The sequence below is a fragment of the Ursus maritimus genome, unplaced genomic scaffold (assembly GCF_017311325.1).
Source record: "Ursus maritimus isolate PB19 unplaced genomic scaffold, ASM1731132v1 scaffold_11, whole genome shotgun sequence".
In the NCBI taxonomy this organism is placed as follows: domain Eukaryota; kingdom Metazoa; phylum Chordata; class Mammalia; order Carnivora; family Ursidae; genus Ursus; species Ursus maritimus.
Window position 1 is genome coordinate 51,038,723 of NW_024423453.1, and position 22,859 is coordinate 51,061,581.

Sequence of the window (22,859 nt, forward strand, 5' to 3'; positions counted from 1 at the left end):
CGATTTGAAACATGCTGCTAATGTCATTAAAATGGTAACAAATACCAATAAAGAATAATAATAGTAAACTTATATTGCTCTCCTAGTACATACCAAACACAATGCTAAGGTCCTGATTTGCAATATCAAACCTTCACAAAAATTCTATGAAACAGACAATAATACTAACTCCATTTTCCAAATGAGTAAACAAAGTTTCACAGTGATTACATAATTTGCCTATTATTTTATAGCTAGGATGCCTTAAAACTGAGATACAAACTCTAGTTGTCTAATAGCTATGTGTTTAATTATTTTTTTGATCCCTGCTTTTCCAAGCGCCAAGTATCACTGGGAGAAAAGCTTCCTTCTTATCTATTCCGAGGCATCAACTCTCTTGCCACGTTTGTAGTGACCAAGCCCTAGTTGTCTGTTTTTGCTACTGTATATTATTATTTTTTAATTTATTTTTAATTTAAATTCAATTAATTAACATATAATGTATTATTTGTTTCAGGGATACAGGTCTGTGATTCATAAGTCTTACACAACACCCAGCACTCACCACAACATATACCCTCCCCAATATCCATCACCCAGTTATCCCATCCCTCCGTCCCTCTCCCCTTAAGCAACCCTCAATTTGTTTCCGAGATTAAAAATCTCTTATGGTTTGTCTTCTTCCCCCACTCTTCCCCTATGATTCTCTGCCTTGTTTCCTAAATTCTGCATATCAGTGAGATCATATAATTGTCTTTCTCTGACTTATTTTGCTTAGCATAATACCCTCTAGTTCCATCCACATCATTGCAAATAGCAAGATTTCATTTTTTTATGGCTTGCTTTTGCTACTGTATAAATTATAGATAATTTAGCTTGATTTTTAAGTCCATTTAGTAATCATGAAATTACAATAAATTCATAAGTTTCATATTCAAAATTTGCAAAGACTTTAAAGTACTAATATGTAGTAGGGGCAAAAATTCAGGGAAGTGGGACCTTGACTATCAACTTTGGATAGTAATTAAAGTTGGTAAAACATCTCCAGAGGGAAATTTAATCTGAAACCTTAAAAAAAAAAAAGGTTTGTATCCTTTTATTCTACAATTTACTTCTGGAAATATTTCATTAGCTAAAAGTAAGTTCACTGTGGTTGGGTTAGAATATGAAAAAAAAAACAAGCATGCTAAATGTTTACTAGCAAGAAGACTGGTTTAAAAACGATGATGTTTCAGTTCAATGATGTAATATGCATTAATTATAGGTGAAGCTGTATAAGAATATTTGATTGCATGGTTAATGCCAAAAGTGAATTCCTCCAGGTGGGACTATAGGAAGTCCTATAGGGAGTTTTGTGTGTTGTAAATTGTATCCAAATGTTTAAGTATTTGTTTTTTTTGAAATAAAAATTAACTACTCAAAAATTTTTGTTCTTATAATGCGAACTTTTAAGATCTCATTAAAAAAATTATAACTATATATGGGGAAGGATGTTAATGAAACTTACTGTGATGGCCATTTTGCAGTATATACAAATATCTAATTATGATGTTGTGCACCTCAAACTAACACATTATTTTAATTATACCTCAATTAAAAAAAAAGAAAAATAATAATTACTCAAGCAAGATATCCTAATATGGGTTCCATGGATCTATGGATGTCAACAGGAATCCAGGAATCTTCTGGAACCTCATGCAAAATACCCAGCGTCTGGGAGTTTGCATATTCTTCTGTAGAGAATAATAACTTACATTGATTCTCAAAAGTGGCCAGTAACTCAACTGAGTTTCAGAACTATTAATCCAGAAACTGCATATGAATAAAATTAATTTAGTTTGAAATTTTTTTGATTATATGGACAACTCTAAAAGTAAGGTAAATTATTTATATGTCATCACCACCAACTAAGACAAATCTTTTAGTGTCTATAGTCACAGAGAAAATGTCAAAATATTTTTTGTGGCATTGACTATCTTAAGTATCTATTATATATTTAATTCATCTATATTCATTTATTACTGAGCAAAATTTATAATAAAAGTATTCTTTAATATACAAGTAAGGCCAGATTAACAAATCTACTTAACAAAGTTAAGATTGCAACAAGCTTAAATAACCAAATGCATATATACGTGGATAAAACCAAGACTCAGGTATATGGCAATATAGCCTGAGATCAAGAAACATTATATTTAATAAAATCTAAAATACTTACCTGCAAGATTGTTACTATTTTTCATTCAAAAGATAAAGTACATGTTATGATTACCTCATTAATAGCTTTTCATTTGAACTTTTAGAAGATTCTATGGTGAATATCATGTACAACACCAATTTTATTAAAAAACAAAACAAAACAAAACACCATGGCACAGGCCAGTACTTTATAAACAGAAATATTTCAGTTTACAAAGTTTTTTTTTTTTTTGCAGGTATACTATTAACTTAATTCACAAAATGATGGTTTGTTATCATTAGCCCAGTTTTATAAACAATAATACCAAAGTTCAGAGCAGTTAAATAATTTGTATTAAGTCACTCAGACAAGAGATAGTAGAGCAGGGCAACTCACATACAGGTCTCTTGTTCCCAAATCCAGAGGATTCAACAAAGATATGTGCTATGAATTGACTTCCACACATTTACCTCTAAATACATGTAATTTATTATTATTATTATTTATTTATTATTATTATTATATTTTTAGAGAAGTAAATGTTTATTTCTTTGTTTCACAAATAGAGCTGGCTGAATTGGTTGCTTTTTGGTGATTAGTCAAAGAGATCAAATCCCATATGCTCCTTCAATTCCTTAGAATCTTCCTTTGCTTCAACCTTGGTTGAGGCTGTGGCAGCAACAGGAATAGAGAGGGTGGCAGTAGTTATGGGGCAATGACCAAGGGGGCAGCTGCCACAAATGCAGATGGATCAACCAAGAAGGCCTTGAGAAGATGTAATCAGTCTACTCAGACAAAGCCAGGACCCGCCTGTATCCATGATGTTAAAATAGGGTACTGATGCAACAGCTGGGTAACCAATCTGCAGACAGATGCTGGCAACACTGTGGACACCTTCCAAGAAGTAAGAGTGTAGTTTCCTCTGTGTTGCCAAAACACTTCAAGGTTGTAGATGCTACCTCCGTCAAATACCTGCTTGGATGATTAGCCCAAAGGAGAAGGGAGAGATGGTCAGCAGCATGGCTTCACTGGCTCCCAGTTTGGCTCTAGTCTTAATCAGCTGCACATCACTCAGGATTTCAATGGTGCCCCTGGAGATGCCTAAAGCCTAAAAGAAGGAGGTCTTCTCAGTTTTCTGGGCTGGCACAGTGACTTCACATGGAGCCATGACACTGGCACAGGTCCCCGTTGGAACCCCATATTGGCCAACAGCATGTTCCTGATCTCAGTGAGGTCCTTTGGGAACACAAAGCCCACATTCCCCTGAATATGAAGCAACAGTTTCTCCAGAGCTGGGTTGTCTTCCAGATGCCTTCAGATGGCCTTGTGCTTTATAACATGTCATATCATTAACAAGATATCAAATAGAAAATGCCACTGATTTCCATTAATTTTATGCATGTGAATAAATTTTTGTATTTTAGCTAACATTCTTGACCAATAGAAGAGTACTTGTATATTTTTTTTTAACATAAAGTATTACATGGACATGTAACACTACTGTCTCTGATCAAGGAGTTAATGATTTTAGTGAAACCAGATGTTGGAAAGGTTCACCAAGGATCTCTAAATGCGTGCAGAAACACACACAGGGCATAAATAGAGAGTAACAGAGCATTACCCTGTGCTCATGGTAAATAAATGATTCATCAACAACCTGACATACATAACTTAAATCCACAGCTTCTCTGTAGATTTATGTTAAATATTCATTCTCTTTTACATAAATAAAATTTGGAGGTTCTCCATAGGTTTAGAAGAATAATGATCACTACCTAAACCTAACTATGAAATATAAAAGCAAATTCTTTGAACTATTTTAGGAAATTAACAACCTCATAACTTTTAGAAAGAAAATAACTAAACATATTTTTCAATGTAGAGTATATAAAATGCCCTCTTTGTTTGCCTGTTGATTAGAAACTTGTGCTTAAACCTCTCAAGGGAGCAAAATATCTATGTAACCCAGTATTTCCATGTAAATAAACCATGAGAGATTAAAAAGAAAAAAAAAAAAACATTGACACTGGCAACAACAACAACAAAATGTTAAGCATTTTAAATGAGAATATTGAAACCAAACATACTGGATTCTTTGGTTATAGGTAAACTTTATATGGATGAAAATTAATGAAATTAGATCTAATTAATAGATTTTTGTTAACAAAAAAATTGTTAAAAATGGGTTTGTGAAATGCTGTATGTTTTAATTTGAATTAATGGTGAGGAGGTTCTGAGAACTTAGTTATTTACTTCACCCAGAGATATCTCCCCTTAAATGATGGTTTCTAAGCTTTTTTTTTTTTTTCATTTCTCAGATACCACTGGCTTGTTGCCATTGTTTCTACACTACAGTTTGAGGGGAGATTGAAAGACTGAAGCAAGCTGCTATAAATATCTGTGTTTTGTGATATAAAGAGGTGAAGAAAAGTGACTTTGTGATTGAACAGGGAAGCTATAAAATTAACAGTAAAATTACTCTCTAGTGATTCAAATGCTATCTGAAAACATATGGAGTATAAATAAATGGTATATATAAATAAATATTTAACTCAGAATATAAATCCAAAGTCTGCAAGAATGGAAATGCACACAACTTGTTTTTTGTTATATTTCCAAATTTTATTTAAAAAACATACACAAAATATTACTTTTATTTCATTGGTCTCCACAAGTGATACGATTATAAGAAATTCATGAAAAAGGCTAAACAAATGGCAAATAAAGAGATGAAAAAAAAGCTCAACTTCAGTGATCAGGGAATACGAATTAAAACTACAGTGTGATACCATTATACACTCATGAGGCTAAAATGTAAAAGGTCATCAGGGAAAATATGGAGGAAGAGAAACATTCATACATCGCTGGAGGAGGGGCAAAACGTAAAACAGGAAAACAGTTTGACATCATCTAATGCTGAATACATGCATACCTAATGACTCAATAATTTAATCTCTAGGTAAATGATGATATCTCAGATCAGAGTGGTACCAATAGAATTAGTGATAATTGATTAGATTATGTATATATTTAAAGGTAGAAGCACCAAGATTTCATGATTAATTTAATATGGGGAAAGAGAAAAGCACAAAGTGCAACCCTAAGGTTTTGGCCTTGAGCAAATGGATGGATGGTGGTGTGTCCAGCTGAGGTAGAGAAGACTATGGGTTGAGCAGGTCTGAGAGTAGGAAAGGCATGTTAAATGTGAGATGTCTATTAGGCATTCAAGCAAATGTATCCAGTAGTAATTTGGATATGCAAGTTTGAAACTCAGGAGAGAGGACTGGAGTGGAGGTAGAAATTTGGAGTTGTTGGAATACAGATGATATTTAAAACTATGCCACTGCTCAGGTCATCAAGAAAGAGAACGTACTTAGAGATGAGAAATGATGAAATCCAAAGCCTGGTTATGCTTACAGTTTATGTTAGGAAGTATGAATATACTATAAAAATGAAAATGTACACTGATAAGCAATAAATCTCAGTCACCTATCAGCTACTATTTTGAACCCTTTCGCAGCCCCAGTATGTCTGCTTCTCTAGTCTTCCATTTGCAGGGTACTGCCATAATGGCCTCTGGGCTATTTAAGTTCCTCTGTCTTTCATCTTCACTTTTCACTCTTCTTTCATGCCCTCCTTACCAGAAATGCTCTAATTTTTCTGTACAAATTATTCTCAATCATCACAAAATCTCTAATTTCGAACAGATATTAGTCCAGGGCACCAAAGTTGGGCCTCATCCATGTATCTGTGAATTTCCATCAGAAAGAAGTTCTACATAACTTATGTGTTTCCATATATAAATAAACTCATACATAAATCCATAATATATATAATGGAAAATAAATGAATATAAAATGTACAGTAATATTTTGTTATAGAAGACCACAGACATAAGATCTATAGCTTTCATGTTTTAATGCTTAGGAACCATGGTATTATTCTATCTAAATGAACTCAGTCACATAAAATGATGGATTACAAGTAGAGCCACATTTTTAATGTATACTTATATTAGAAAAAGAATCATATATATATATATATAAACATTTTGTGTGACAGGCAAGGACTTTTCCATTTCTCTCTCCTCTACTTGCTATTCCTCCATAGTAAGTGCAACATAGTTTTTCCATTCTCTTGCCTAGTTTGAGAAGAACAAGGCAGGGAAGCTAATGGGAGCTAAAATATAGTCTGTGATTACTAACAAAGCCTTGCATGCAGGTGTGAGGTTAGACAAAGGAAACAGATATCCTTTTATTAGTGCAAAGGCCAACTTTATTCACCAAGCTGGGACTGGCAGGGCCATGCCTAACTAGGAAAAGTGTGTAACAGCAAGTTCAAAGTGCCAGCAGGGGAAAAAATGGTATATTCAGAGTTTAATTAAGATAGTTCATTGAAGGGATTATTCAAAGAAGTATGCTGAAAAGCTAAGAGATGAGGAAGCGCTCGGGGTAGAAACAATGGTAATTTATAACCCTAAGTATAAAGGTACAAGGTGAATGTTACCAGAGATTGGGAAAAGCTGAAGTGGTGGCAGAAATGCTGCCTGATAGAGGTTATAATTAGAGGTAGGACAATGTCAGAAGGGGGCAAGAATAATATAAATAACCAGACCCATTCCTCTCTTCCTCCTCCAATCTTTGGAAGTTGCTGTGTACAACTGCAATCCAGAAGGAATGATGGATGAAGTGATGAAACCCATTAAGGTCAGCCTCTCAGGGCCCAGAGCAAGGGCAAAGGAAGGCAGAGAATGACTCTGGCGAGCAAAGCAGAGTAAACAGCACAGGAGATGTATCTTTCCAGTTCATCTAATATATTAACCATGTTGCTAGCTTCTGCAAATTTATGCTTTAGCAGCTGCTCTACATACATCTCCTGGGTACCTCTAGCTGTGGGCACCCCAATAACATGCCTCAGACACTTTGCTTTGACTTCTTGCCTTCCTCATTTGCCCCTGCCAACTGACCAACCTTTTTTTGAGAAGAGTCCTACTTCTGGGAGCACAATTTTCAAAACAAAAACAGCCAGTTTAGAGTCCACAACAGCAACCCCTCCTTTATAAGGCTCTTGTACCCTAGGCATAATTACAGCAGGGCCAGATGCCAGAAAACTAGTGATAGCCCCTATGCCACAGAGCCTGCTGAAGTCATTCAAACTAGCCAATCTAAGCCTACCTACACTGATGCACCAGTTCCTTCCAGCGAACACCACAATAAAAACTTGCCCAATCCATGTGCTTCCTTGTGTGGCCTTCCATTGTGTGGCATGCTCCTCTTCTTCTGGGAATTGTAATATACTTTCTTTTTAATGGTAATTGTCTCATAATCCATTGGCCTTACTATACTTCAAGTTTTCTATTAATATAGTATATTTTAAAAATCTAACTTGATGGACCACTTTAATGAAATTTGTACAGGTGCTATATAGGCCAGAGGTGGCCTGGGTGATCACTTTTTTCTGCTGAGACTCCCTTCTGGCTTTAACAGTTTACTATATCTCTTCCCTGATATCAACTAGGAGGGGAGACCAACAAAGCATGACCTGACATTTAGAAAATTATAGGATAGTCTGATTATCTTTGGCAAACTCCCATCTCCCCCCAACTCTCTTTTTCTTATATCCATTGGTCTCAACTTTACTCTATGTAGATAACCATTTGCTAATTTATAAATGATACATTTATAAATACTGTGGCATTATTTTATGTTAAAGATAATTTCTAATAAAGTGAGATTATTAAACCTTACTTATATTACCAAATTTATCATCTCCAGTTGCATGGTTTTAACTGTTACAATCAATAATTTTTATAATTCACCAAGAATAAACTAACATAAAATAAAATTGAAAAGAAACAGTACTAAATACATATGAGAGAATAAATCTCATTGGAAGGGTAAATATATAGTAAAGGTAGTATAAAACTAGTACGAAGATTAAAGGGTGCCTGGGTGTCTCAGTCGGTTAAGTGTCTGACTCTTGGTTTCACAAGGTAGTGAAATCAAGCCTTGAGTCAGGCTCCGTGCTCAGCACAGAGTTTGCTTATCTCTCTCCCTTCCCTTCTGTTCCTCCCCTTGCTCACACATGCATGCTGTCTCTCTCTTTCTCTCAAATAAATAAATAAAATCCTTAAAAAATATATAAATTTAAAAAATATATAAATTTAAAAAATAAAACTACTATGAAGATTAAAAGACAAACGTAGTAAAATGCTTATGATTACAAAATTGGTTAAGGGATACACAAAGATAAAATTATGTAAACATAACATCAAAAATATACAATGCAGGGAGGGAAGTAAAAATTTTGAGCTTTAGAATGAGATCAAACTTAAGTTGTTATCAAGTTAAAATAAACTGTTATAGATATAAACTATTATATGCAAACTTCATGGTAACCATAAAGTAAAAACCTATAGTAAATACACAAAAGATAAAAAGAAAGGAATATAAGCATACCACCAAAGAAAGTAATCAAACCACAAAGGAAGAGAGCAACAGAAAAACAGAGAAGAAATACAAAAATAGCCAGAAAACAATTACCAAAATGGCAATAATCACATACTTATCAATAATTAATTTAAATGTAAATGGACTAAATTCTCCAATCAAATATGTAACATGGCTGAACGGATTAAAACAAAATAAAATAACAAAAACAAAACAAATAAACAAAATAAGACCTACCTATATGCTGCCTACAAGAGACTCACTTACACGTAAAGACACACAGAAAGTGAAAGAATGGAAAAAGATGTCTCATGAAAATGAAAACCCAAAGAAAGCTGGACTAGCTATACTTATACCAAACAAAGTAGAATTGAAACCAAATATTATAATAGGAGACAAAAAAGGGTGTGGCATAATAATAATGAGGTTAATCCAACAAAAGAATATAACATTTGTAAATATTTATGCACTTAACAATATATAAAACAAATATTAACTGACCTAAAGGGAGAAATAGATAGCAATAAATAAGAATAGGGAATTGAATACCCATTTACATCAATGAATAGATCATCCAGACAGAAAATTAATAAGAAAACATCAGCTTTAAATGAAACATTTGAACAGATGGATTTAACAGATATTTATAGACTATTCCATCCAAAAGAATAGAATACACATTCTTTCTCAAGTGCACATGGAATATTTTCCAAGATAAATCATATGTTAGGCCACAAGACAAGTCTTAATAAATTCAAGAGGATTGAAATCATACCAAGCATCTCTATGACCACAATGGTATGAAACTAGAAATTAAGTACATAAAGAAAAGTGGAAAATTCACAAATATGTGGACATTAAACAGCATGCTACTAAACAACTATGGGTCAAAAAAGAAATTAAAATAGAAATCATAACTATACCTCGAGACAAACAAAAATAGAATGTAACATACCAAACTTTATGGGATGCAACAAAAAGCAGCTTGAAGACGGAAGTTCACAGTAAAAAAGACCTACCTCAAGAAACAAAAAAGTCTCAAATAAAAAAAAAAAAACAACTAATTAACTTTACACCTCACAGAATTAGAAAAAGAAGAACAAATAATGTGGAAAATTAACAGAAGGAAATAACAAACACTAGAGAAGAAATAAATGAAATAGAGACTAAAAAAAGAAAGACCAATTAAACAAAGAGATGGTTCTTTAAAAAAAAATAAACAAAACTGATAACACTTTAACTACATTCACCAAGAAAAAAAGGAGAGAGGACTCAAAGTCAGAAAGGAAGAGGAAATACTATAACTGATACCACAGAAATACAAATAATCATAAGATACTACTATGAACAATTATACTCTAACAGATTGGACAACCTAGAAGAAATGGATAAATTCTTAGAAATATACAAACTATAAAGACTAAATCATGATGAAATAGAAAATCTGCAAGGATGGATTACAAGTAAGGAGATTAAATGTATAATCAAAAAACCTCCCAACAACAACAAAAAAGCCCAGAACCAGACAACCTCACAGGTGAATTCTACCAAACATTCAAAGAAAAATTAATACCTATCCTTCTCAAAGTTTTCCAAAAATAGAAAAGAGAACTCTTCCAAACCCATTTTAAAAAGCCACCATTATCATGATACCAAAACCAGAAAAGGATGCCATAGAAAAGAAAAATGTAGGTCAATATCCTTGATAAGCACAGATATAAAAATCTTCAGCAAATCATTAGTAAAATGAATTCAACAATAAATTAAAAGGATCATACATCATGATCAAGTAGGATTTATTCCAGGAATGCAAGGATGGTTCAACATTTGCCAATCAATGTGATATACCACATTAACAAGAGGAAGGATAAAAATCATATGAACTTCTCAATAGATGTAGAAAAAGCTTTTAACAAAATTCAACATCAATTTATGATTAAAAAATCTCAACAAAGCAGGTATAGAGAAAACATACCTCAACATAAGAGAGACCATATATGATAAGCCCATAGCTAACATCATACTCAATGGTGAAAAACTGAAACCTTTTCATCTAAGAACAGCAGCAATACAAGAATGCTCACTCTCACTGCTTTTATTCAACATGCTATTGGAAATACTAGCCACAGCAATTAGGCATTAAAAATAAATAACAGATATCCAAATTCAGAAGGAAGAAGTAAAACTGTCACTATTTGCAAATAGATTATTATAAATAGGACACCCTAAAAATTCTATCAAAAAACTGTTAGAATAATCAAATTCATTAAAGCTGAAGGATATAAAGTCAATACATACAGTAATCTGTTGCATTCCTTTACACTAATAACAAACTATCAGAAAGAGAAATAAAGAAAATCATCCCATTTATAATTGCATCAAAAAGAATAAAATGCCTAGGAATAAATTTAACCAAGGAAGTGAAAGATCTGTATATTGGAAACCATAAGAAATTAATGAAAGAAGTTGAAGAGACACTAATAAGTGGAAAGGTATTCTGTACTCATGGATTGGAAGAAGTCATATTTTTAAATGTCCATAATTCCCAAAGCAATCTACAGATTCAACACAATCCCTATCATAATCCCAATACCATTTTTTCACAGAAATACAACAAATAATGTTAAAATTTGTATGGAACCACAAAAGACTGCAAATAGCCAAAGCAATGTTGAAAAAGATACACAAACTGAAGGCATAACACTCCCTGACTTCAAACTGTACTGCAAAGCTATAGTAATTAGAACATTATGGTATGGCATAAAAACAGACACACACATCAATGGAACAGAAAAGAGAGTCCAGAAATAAACCTATGCTTCAATAGTCAATTAATTTACAACAAAGGAGCCAAGAATATACAATGGAGCAAGAAGAGTCTGTAGCATAAATGGTGCTGGGAAAATTAGACAGCCATATGCAAAAGAATGAAACTAAACCACTATGTTATACTATACACAAAAATTTAGTCAAAAAGGGTTAAAGACTTGAAAATAAACCTGAAATCTTAAAACTCCTAGAAGAAAACATAGGTGGTAATCTCCTTGACATAGGTCTTGGTGATGATTTTTTTGAGTCTGGTGCCAAAAGCAAAAGCAAAAAAATAAACAAGTGAGACTACAATGAACTAAAAAGTTTTCACAGCAAAGGAAACCATCAGCAAAATAAAAAGGCAATTCACCAAATGGGAGATAATATCTGCAAATCTGATGAAAGCTAATATCCAAAATATATAAAGAATTCCTACAATCCAATGGCAAAAAAAGCAAGCAATCCAATTACAAAATGGGCAGATCTGAATGGACCTTTTTCCAAAGAAGACATACAGATGGTCAATAGACACACGAAAAGATACTCAACATCATTAATTATCAGGGTAGTGCAAAAAAACCCCACAATGAGATATCATCTCACAATATGGCTTTTAGAATGGCTATTATCAAAAAGACAAGACATAACAGTGTTGGCAAGGATCTAGAGAAAAGGGTACCCTTCGTACATTTTATACACTATTGTTGGGAATGTAAATTAGTGTAGTCATTATGGAAAACAGTATGGAATGTTCCTCAAAAATTAAAAATAGAACTACCATATGATTCAGCAATTCTACTTCTGACTACTTATTTGAGGAAAACAAAAACAATAACTCGAAAAGATGTGTGCAGCCTCCTGTTCACCTGTTCACAGTTTGTTATTTATAGGAGCTGAGATATGGTAGCAACCTAAGTATCCATCCATGGATGAATGGATAAAGAAAATATGGGATATATAATCACATATACATGTATATATCACATATGGTGTCCATGGACCTTGAAGACATTACACTAAGTGAAATAAGTTAGAGAAAAACAAATACCATATTATCTGTCTTATATGTGGAATCTACAATAAAAATCAGTTTCATAGATACAGAGAACAGATTGGTGGTTACCAGAGACAGAGGGACGGGGGCTGGGAGAAATGGTTAAACTGCTTTGTTTGTTTGTTTTATAGTTTAAATAAATTGAAGAGTTATATTAATTATATTAATAGTATATTATATTAATTTTATTAATGCCATATTATATTAATTATATTATATTAATATATTATCTATTATATTAATATATCATCATTTCTATTACTGTTATAATTTATATTAATATTATAATATATAATATTATATATTGACATATATATTTATATACGTTAATATATATATTTTAAAAGTGAAGGAATATTATGGAACCAATATTGGGAATGATGGCTAGAGAGAAGCAACATAATTTTTTTCAATTTTAAAAAGAAAGAAACAAACAAACCCTCTGGGACAACTCGCAAGGATGCCAGCAGGAGGATGGCATTGGAGTAACCTTGAAAAGGCTCCACTGCTCAAACGGGATAATTTGAGCATCACAGGAAACAGTCAACAAACTAAAGGCAACCTATGGAATGGGAGAAGATATTGTCAAATGACGTATCAGATGAAGGGCTAGTATCCAAGATCTATAAAGAACTTATCAAACTCAACACCCAAAAATCAAATAATCCACTCAAGAAATGGGCAGAAGACATGAACAGACATTTCTCCAAAGAACACATACAAATGGTCAAAAGACACATGAAAAAATGTTCCACATCACTTGGCATCAAGGAAATACAAATCAAAAGCTCAAAGAGATACCACCTCACACCAGTCAGAATGGCTAAAATTAACAAGACAGGAAACAACAAACGTTGGTGACGATGTGGAGAAAGAGGAAACCTCTTACACTGTTGGTGGGAATGCAAGCTGGTGCAGCCACTCTGGAAAATGGTATAGAGGTTCCTCAAGAAGTTAAAAATAGAGTTACCCTATGACCCAGCAATTACACTACTAGGTATTTACCCCAGAGATCCAAATGTAGTGATCTGAAGGGGCACGTGCACCCCAATGTTCATAGCAATGATGTCCACAATAGCCAAACTGTGGAAAGAGCTGAGATATCTATCTACAGATTAATGGATAAAGAAGATGTGGCATATGTGTGTGTGTGTGTGTGTGTATATATATATACACACACACACACATACACAATGTAATATTACTCAGCCATCAAAAAGGATGAATGCTTACCATTTACATCAGTGTGGATGGAACTGGAGGATATTATGCTAAGTGAAATAAGTCAATTGTAGAAAGACAATTATCATATGGTTTCACTCAGATGTGGAATATAAGAAAAGGGCAGAGGACCGTAGGAGAAGGGAGGGAAAACAGAATGGGAAGTCATCAGAGAGGGAGAAAAACCATGAGAGACTATTACTATAGGAAACAAACAGGGTTGCTAGAGGGGAGGTGGGTGGGGGATGGGATAATTGGGTGATGGACATTAAGGAGGGCATGTGATGTGATGAGCACTGGCTGTTATAGCAACTGATAAATTATTGAACACTACATCTGAAACTAATGACGTACTATAAGTTGGCTAGTTGAATTTAAATAAAAAATGATAAATATACATGTGTGTATTAGATAAGGCAGTAAAATAATCCATTCACCTCTCATCATTAATTTGAAGAAATGGAAAAAGCTCTGTATATTTGTTTTACTTTTTAAATTCAATACACTGACAGTTTGCCAATCCAGCTTTCTGAGATGTTTCAAAAAAATAGTCAGAGCCACAGGCTTGGTATAAAACCTGACTCTCCTTGTGGACCTTCTTGTCTTGAAATAGCAACATGTATTGATTTTGACATGCCAATAAAGTTACATGGAAAGAAATTGGGTTAAAATTGCATTTACTGTGTAACAGTAAAAACCTATGCAAAAAAATTAGGTGAACAGTAGTGATATCCTTAACATAGAAATCCTTTCTCAATGCTATTACCACCAAAGACACAAGGTGCATGTAATCACAGTCAAAAAGAGAAAGAAAGAAAGAAAGAAAGAAAGAAAGAAAGAAAGAAAGAAAGAAAGAAAGAAAAGAAAGAAAAAGAAAAAGAAAGAAACCTATCACACGTCCCAATTTCACATGGTGAAACACTTCTACTCACTGGAAGTTTCATTAACAGAAAGAACTGTGGAGAGAAGGCACCCTGAAGTATGAACTTTCATCTATTATTTACTACAGCTCAAGTTAATTTTCTGTTTAAAACATTGTTTCTCTCCATAACTTCACACCGCATAAATAAATAAAAGCATAGTCATATTACTCCCCTGTTGCAGTACAGTGCTACCTCATAGTAGAGTTTCAGGGAATATTAAATGAGTATTTCAAGAATTCCTGACATTTGGTTTAAAAAAATGGAAGTGTTCTTTACTGTGAAGCATTTGCATAGGTGGATTTTTTTCCTCACACTAAGTACTGTAAACCTGAGTTCAACTTTATGATATTTAAAACTTCTCGAAATGACCAAACGAAAGAGGCTAAGAATATGCATATTCATCTTGGATAATATAAAACCCACCTCATGAACTTTTTAGAATATATATTAATAAATATTTGTATTTATATTTATATATTTAATTTATAAATCATAGACACAAAAATATTTGAAATATACATAGAATTAAAAAACATAAAACTATTTTTGAAATTATTTTTTAATTAGGCTTCTGAATCAGGAACAATGTGTATTGATGACTGATAAGCAGATTTTTAAAAGATGATAATGTTCTATTTTAAACATTAATATGGTTTTGGATTTTGCACTAACTATATACATGATGATGTTTTCGTGTTTCCTTTTTAATACCCAAAGTAAGAATTTGTTCAACACCAGCAAATGTGTTTGTTTTACTTATGCCTGTCCCCTATTTAAAGGAGCGGCTTTATTTTGTGCTTGAAGAGCTTTCAGCATAGAATTGAATTTAGAAAGTAACACTGACCATTTTCTAAGCAAAGGATTACAGAATGTAACCAGAAATTCTGAATTATTTAATCTAATATCAATCTGATGAGTTAGGCTAAAAGACTCTACCCTTCTAAAATTGTGTGCATATTTTTATCAAATATATGTTCACTACCACCTTTTCTGAATTTCATAATTACTTACAATAATGTTAATAGAATTACAATGCAATAAAACTATTACCACATATTATATTATGAAACCAACCGTACCAACCAGCTCCAGCTCTCAGTATGTGGCAAATATACTTAGATATTTGTCCCATAAGTAGAGCTGTATGGAAGCATCTAAATGTGCAAACTGAATATTTTTTATGAGGCAAGAAGAGAGTTTTGCCATGGACAGAGCTATGAAGCCTATCCTAGTTACCAGGACCTCACACCCTTTAGACCTCTCTCAGAAATCTCTCCCTTCTTCACCTTTTTGTGAAGATGAAGCACTATATTGACACTTCTTGTTACGGCACTTAGACTTTCTGTTGGAAATCATTGTCTTCTACAGGCCTTATCTCTTCTTTTAACCTGGAAGCCTTTTGTGGATAAGATTCATGTCTATTTCATCAATTTACCAGCCACACTACTACCGTAGTGATTCCTTGGTTCGTGTGCCCTTAGCAATTATTTGTTGAGTGGATGAAGACATTAATTACAGGGGCAAATTGTACATGCCTTATAACAAAGAGCACTATATTTTAGATTAGAATATTTTCTCTTCTATTCTGCCAATAGCATAGAACTATGGTTCTCAAAAGTATGGTCCCAGAACCAGCAACATCAGTATCACCTGGGGGTTTATTACAAATGCTAATTCTGATTTTGATACACTGAGTCAGAACTCTGGAGGTGGAGCCCAGCAATCTATGTTTTTATAAGTCTTCCTAGTGATTCTGATGTAGGCTAAATTTTGAGAATCACTGGCCTAAAGATTCATGGCAGGCTCATAATCTTCCATTTGCTTTTGTTTGTTGCTCCCATAGAACACTAAATACTCTTATTTCCTAGAATTAAGGTGGGTATTGTGTAGGGAAAAAATGGCCCCATAACCAGATTTAAGTGATCAACTTGGGCTTAGAAGACAAGACACTCCTCTCTATTACCTTAATTTATCATGTCATCTATTGCCCCTGCCCTCCAGAGACAACAATACTACTGTAAAACAATATAACCAACAGTTCTCAATTTACTCCTCCTAATATTATTTTCTAAAAGAATGAAATATAGTTATCATGGTTTCCTATCTTTTGTCCCAGGAAGCTGTTCATCCTGGGTCAAGGTCCAAGAATGAGACTCTCTGTCCCTCTAGCCTGAGTGTCTCTAAGCCAAATGAGTAAGGATTCATATTCTAATTAAAATAATCATTCTATGAGAGGCAAGGTTAGACTCAGGGAACAGATGGCACATGCTTGGAATTAGGTCTCAGAATCTCTCTAATAGCCTTTCCCCTCTGTCCCTTCAAACCACCTTAAGGCATCCTTTTTTTTAAAAAAATTTATTTTATTAAATATAACTTTCTCCCCTAATCCTAAAATAACTACCACAGGGTGGTCTGGAAGTACAAAGGGGAATGGAACTGAGATTCTCATGGTCAGAAAATATAAGAAAAGATAAACTCACAGTAATGCACAAAAATGGAAACTAAAATAAGGGCCATCTAGTGGTTTTGGGGATTATGGAACTGATGTGGTTCTGGTTACAAATACCTAGGGTCACAGAAGTGTGTGCGCACACACATACAGGCACACACACACACACACACAGTCAATATTACTGTATGAGTAAAAACAAAAATCAAAGTATTCCTACAAATCTCAAAAAGAACCCAATCAACCAACTAAACAAACAAAAAACAATAACAAAAAAAAACTCATTTCTAAATGAGTGCAACTTTGATTAATTTTAAATTAATATTCTCTTAGCAAATTTTAAAGGTTATGCGATTCAAGTTTAGTCAAGTTTTTTAATGCAGAAATAATGGAATTACACTGATGAAAATATTGTGGCTTAGTTTTAAAAAACAGGAAAATATACTGGACTAATAATAAAAAAAAAAAAGGTTGCTCCTATAATAAACTTCCTCTTCCTAGTTTTTTTCTCTGTCATTATTGTTTCAAATATAAGCAGGCCAAGATAGATTATTAGCTACATGAGGGCAAAAATATAGTTTATTCTGCTTTATACATGCAGCAAAGTATCTGAAATACAATGTCAAGAACTGGGAAGGGTCTAGGATCTTACTCTATTCACAACCTAACAAGCTAGGCTGCCTCAGTTTCACAGATGCTGCAGAAAACACAGAGTTCCTGAGTCAGAGAGGAGGCAGTTAATTACCCATAGCAATAGCACTGGCCAAAGTATGATAATTTTCTTGCCCCAGTTCCCTACACCCCAATTATCACAGATTGACACAACAAGAGAGAGGTGACACCTGCATATGCAGTGAATTGCTTTACAGGAGGGGAATCTCAGTCTTAACTCCAATGTTTTACAATGAGCCTTTGCCCCAGTGCAACATATTATCTTTATATGGACAGCCAACAAATCTTCCTTCTTTCATGGAAGGGGCAATATTTCTAATTTTCCAAGTCTCTTTGTCACGGAAATATTCTTGAAAAGATAATCCAGAACAAAAGCTGTCAGTGCCTCTGTTCACAAGATGTGCAGACACACAAAGACCCATGGAGAATTGTCTCCCAATACATAATAGGTGCTCATTTTCAGTTTTTGGTTAATTGATGCAGACAGTGAAAATTTTTCCAATTATAAGCACTATTTCAGTGTATTATCTGACATTAATTATTAGTACATATTAAATGACCAATATGAATATAATAGTTTTCATCTTTCCTACTAACATAAGTAATTAAATGCTTAATATGTCTTTGCTCTACACTAAAAATTATAGCTTATTAGCAGAAATATAATCCTTATCCTGTAATGCATTTATAATTCAAGATAAGACATTTAATAAAAAATTAAATATATTAGAACCTAAAATATGTGAGTCAACATGAAGAACATTATTTTCAAGACACCATTATAGTCTATGAATGCAAAGAAAATTGAATTACATAATTAGTATTAGGATTAGTAAAAGTAACTGTAGAAATATGATCATCTAGAACAGGGAGAAAGAAAGCAGCCAGTTACTGAGATGAGAGCTCACAGAAAAAAAACTTATGGGAGAGAAGACACTTTCAGATCTGTTTAAGAGAAAGGGACACATTGATGAAGAATAGGGAAATGCATATTAAATACAGATTCGTATTTTTATAAAAAGCTTTAAAAATTATGTTACATTAGAGTTTAAACCTCAGGACAAAATTACAACCACAAACTTAATTATATCAAATAAATGAATATTCCTCAAGGAAAGGTAAGCCTTCATAAGTGTTATTAAATATAAATACACATATTTGAAATAAAGGAAATTTGCTTAAAGGCATATCCAGATGAATTTTCTTAAAACACTTATTTGTACACTCTGCTCTTGATTCTAATGACATCCATGTAAATAAAGCTCTGTACAGAGAATGCCCATAAAAGCTAAGAATGACCTTCAGCTGATGGGCAGCGTGGAAAGAGACCTCAGCCCTAAAACCACAAGGAAATGAGAATTACGCCATGAATGACCTGGGAGCAGACTTTTCCCCAGAACCTCCATATATGAGCTTAGGCTGACCAAGACCTTGATTTGAGTCTTGTGGAATCTAGAGCCGGAGTCTTCATGGACTTCTGACCTACTGAACTGGAAGTTAATAAATGAATGGTTTCAACCACTACATTTGTAGGAATTTGTTATGGCAGCAACAGAAAACCAAAACAGTGACATAGCCGTACTTAATTTGCAGGCTTTACTACTGTGCTCACCCTCTATTTGACCACATAAATATTCTCATTCTAACCTGTTCTTACATTTTTGTTTTCTAAACATACTCATATATCTTCCAAAAAGACATTTGTGGGCCATTTCTGCTGAATAAAATCATATCCATCCTTCATGGCTTAGCTTATCCTAAGAAAAATGATTTCATCCTTGACCATCTAGGCCCAAAGAAATTTCTAATTTGATAAATTTCAGAGTTCATATTATACAAATCCATTGTGGGCAAATGATTAGTGTCTTACATTTGTAATTATATTTTCTCATTTACCTTATTTCCCCAATTTAGATTTGTAGCTCCTAAAAGGGAGTGATATTATTTTATCTCTCTCTGACCATCTTCTTTCCCAAGACAGTGCCTATTACATCCGAAATTCTCTAAAAAAGGTTATAACAGTTAAAAAATTTGTTTCTACTGAAAAAAGTAAAAGAAAAAGCCAAAACAAAACAAAATCTTAATAGATCTGAAATAGAACATCATATTAATAAAAGTGAAATTGTAAAATAAAAATGGTCCCTGGTCTTCTGTCAGATGTCAAATTCCCAAATTACCTGAAAAAAATATTATTTCTCAGTTCGGATTTTATAAGTAGAAATTTTTAAAACTCAGCTTGAACACACCTACACTTTTATTTCTGATTTACACATTACTTTTTTTTTAAGAGAGGAAGAGAGAAAGACAGAAAAGGGGGGTGTGAGGGGCAGAGGAAGAGCAAGAGTCTTAAGCAGGCTCCATGCCCAGCACAGAGCCTGAAACAGGGCTTGATCTCACAACCCTGAGATCATGACTGGAGCTGAAATTAAGAGTTGGACACTTAACTGACTGAGCCACCCAGGTGCCACTCTGATTTACATTTTAAATCTACTAGGCACTTCCATCAAATTCAGCACTTAATCTCATAAATGTTGATGCCAAATATTGTAAATTATTCTAAAATAATCCATAAGCACATCACTGCCCAGTACCAAACTAAAATTCAAGAATATGAAATATACTTTGGGGCACCTGGGTGGCTTAGTCGTTTGGGCATCTGCCTTTGGCTCGGGTCGTGATCCCAGGGTCCTGGGATTGAGTCCCACATCGGGCTTCCTGCTCAGTGGGGAGCCTGCTTCTCCCTCTGCCTCTCTTTCTCTGTCTCTCATCAATAAATAAATAAAATATTAAAAAAAAGAAATATACTTTATTCAAAGCTAGTGAATCCAACTAAGTGATAACTGATAACTTCAGAGAGAATTTAAACAACAAAAACTTTAACCAAACCATCTAAAACACACTTTTTTTTTATTATGTTCAATTAGCCAACATAAAATACATCATTAGTTTTTGATGTAGTGTTCAATGATTTATTAGTTGCGTATAACACCCAGTGCTCATCACAACACGTGCCCTCCTTACTACTCATCATGTGGTTACCCCATCCCCTCCTCCCTCCCTTCTGTAACCCTCAGTTTGTTTCCTGGAGTCTAGAGTTTCTCATGGTTTGTCTCCCTCTCTGATTTCTTTTATATTGCCTGCCAGCTGCTTTTTTTGAGCACTTCTAAAAAAATGCAAGACCTCAAAGGAAGCAAAGGTCATACAACCATCCTTTAGTTGCATAGCATCACTTGATAAGCCTTGGACAGACTGTCCTTAGTGTGTGTTTACTTTTTAATGTTCTTTCAGAAAACAACATAGTAAACAACTAATCTGCACTTCTAAGAAATTCACTATGACTCCAGCTTTCTCTTGCATATATTTGTCTTCTTTATGGTCCATCAAAATCCCATCTCCTTTTTTACGTCAGTTTGCTCATCTCATTTCTACCCAATCTTAACATCAAAAGTGTTTTCCTTAAAGGTTTTTTGCCTTTGACATTTTAAAATTTGTAGATCTCAATTTATCTTGCTTAACATCTTGGTCCTATGCTGCAAAATCCTTTACAAAAAACTTTCAATTCTTTGGAATTTTTGTCTCAGTTATTTTTTCCACTAGAATATTCTAATCAATACAAGTGAAAATTCCTATCTAGAATTAATTGTCAGGGTAAAATTTTTCGTCTTCCCTTCCTTAAATAGGTTAAATCTTATTATCTGTTAGCTACCTTTATAAAAGATCTTATATACCTTTACTTATCTATCCCTATCTACTGGAGAAAAAAAGCATCAAAAAACCAATTCTATGAAATTCTCTTAGTCAAAAATTTCTAGAGAATACATATGCTATTAAAAGCCAATAGTTATTGAACATTAATTAACAGAGGGCAAAAACCTAATGTATTAAATAGTAGTTACTAGTTCATAAAACACCTTCTGGTTTATTCCAACAATCTTGGGCAATATGTATTATAGTCCATTTTTCACGAATCATGATACTGGGGATCAGAGAGGTTAATTAACTGGACTAGACATACTCAGGTATTAAAGATTAAATTTACTTTACCTTTAAAAGACATCAAACATCCACATTTCCATTGCTATGTTCCCATCTAAGCCACCATGATCTCTCAACTCAATTACTGAAATTGTCCTCTAGCTTCTTCTTATTCAAAACATGGTCCACAGACCAGCAGGCAGCATCTGCATCACCTGCAAAACTGCTGGACACAGCGTCACAGGCCCACTACAGATTACTGAATTGGTGTCTGCATTTTAATGGTATCCCATGTGATCATAAACACATTAAAGTTTGATACACATTATTCTAACTTACACCCCTACTTCTTCCCTTGCCTTCTATTTCTACACAGCAACCAGAGTAATTTTTTTTTAATGACAGATTATATCACTATTTTGTAGAACATTAGAGACCAATTTGGTACCATATCTCAGAAGATTTTAATAAGCTCACTACTTTTAGCATTCCAGTTCTACTCCTGGATTTTACCTTATAAATAATGATGTTCATCTCAGAGGTATATATAAAAATGTATACAAATTAATATATGGAAACTGACTAAATGTCTATTGGTTCAATTATAATATACATCTACATGATATAATAATGTACTGACACAAATAAGCATGTCTTTTGTAGAATATTTAGCCAACTTAAGAAATGTACCTGACATACTTTTAAGAGCGAAGGACAGTTTAGAACACAAGTGTGTATGATATGCTCCATATGTGGGGTGTGTGTGTGTGTGTGTGTGTGTGTGTACATCCCTGTAGCAGATAAACCAGAATGTTAATAGTGTTTTTTCCTGGTGGAGAAAAAAAAATGTTCTTATTCATGCTTTTCTATATTTCCTAAATTAGTATTCTTATAATAGGTAGCATTTTGCATATTAACAATGTGCCAGATGTTTTACTAAGTCTCAAAATTTGATGAGGTACGTGTTCCTATTTTCTCCCTTGCTAAAACAGGTACCCATGACTTATAGAAGGTAGATAACTTTCCCAAGAACATATAACTAGCAAGTAGCAGAGTCAGCATCTGTCTTAGATCTAGACACTTAATGGTCAAGTTACTCCTAGTGTTGAGGGGAAAACAAAACAATGCATTAGGTCCATAAAAGTTT

The 22,859-nt window shown here is 33.6% G+C and overlaps 1 pseudogene; it reads right to left on the bottom strand.

The window, feature by feature from the left end:
- Positions 1 to 2,709: 2,709 nt before the first annotated feature.
- The window catches only part of LOC103658130, a 59,663-nt pseudogene continuing 39,513 nt past the window's right edge, over positions 2,710 to 22,859 (bottom strand).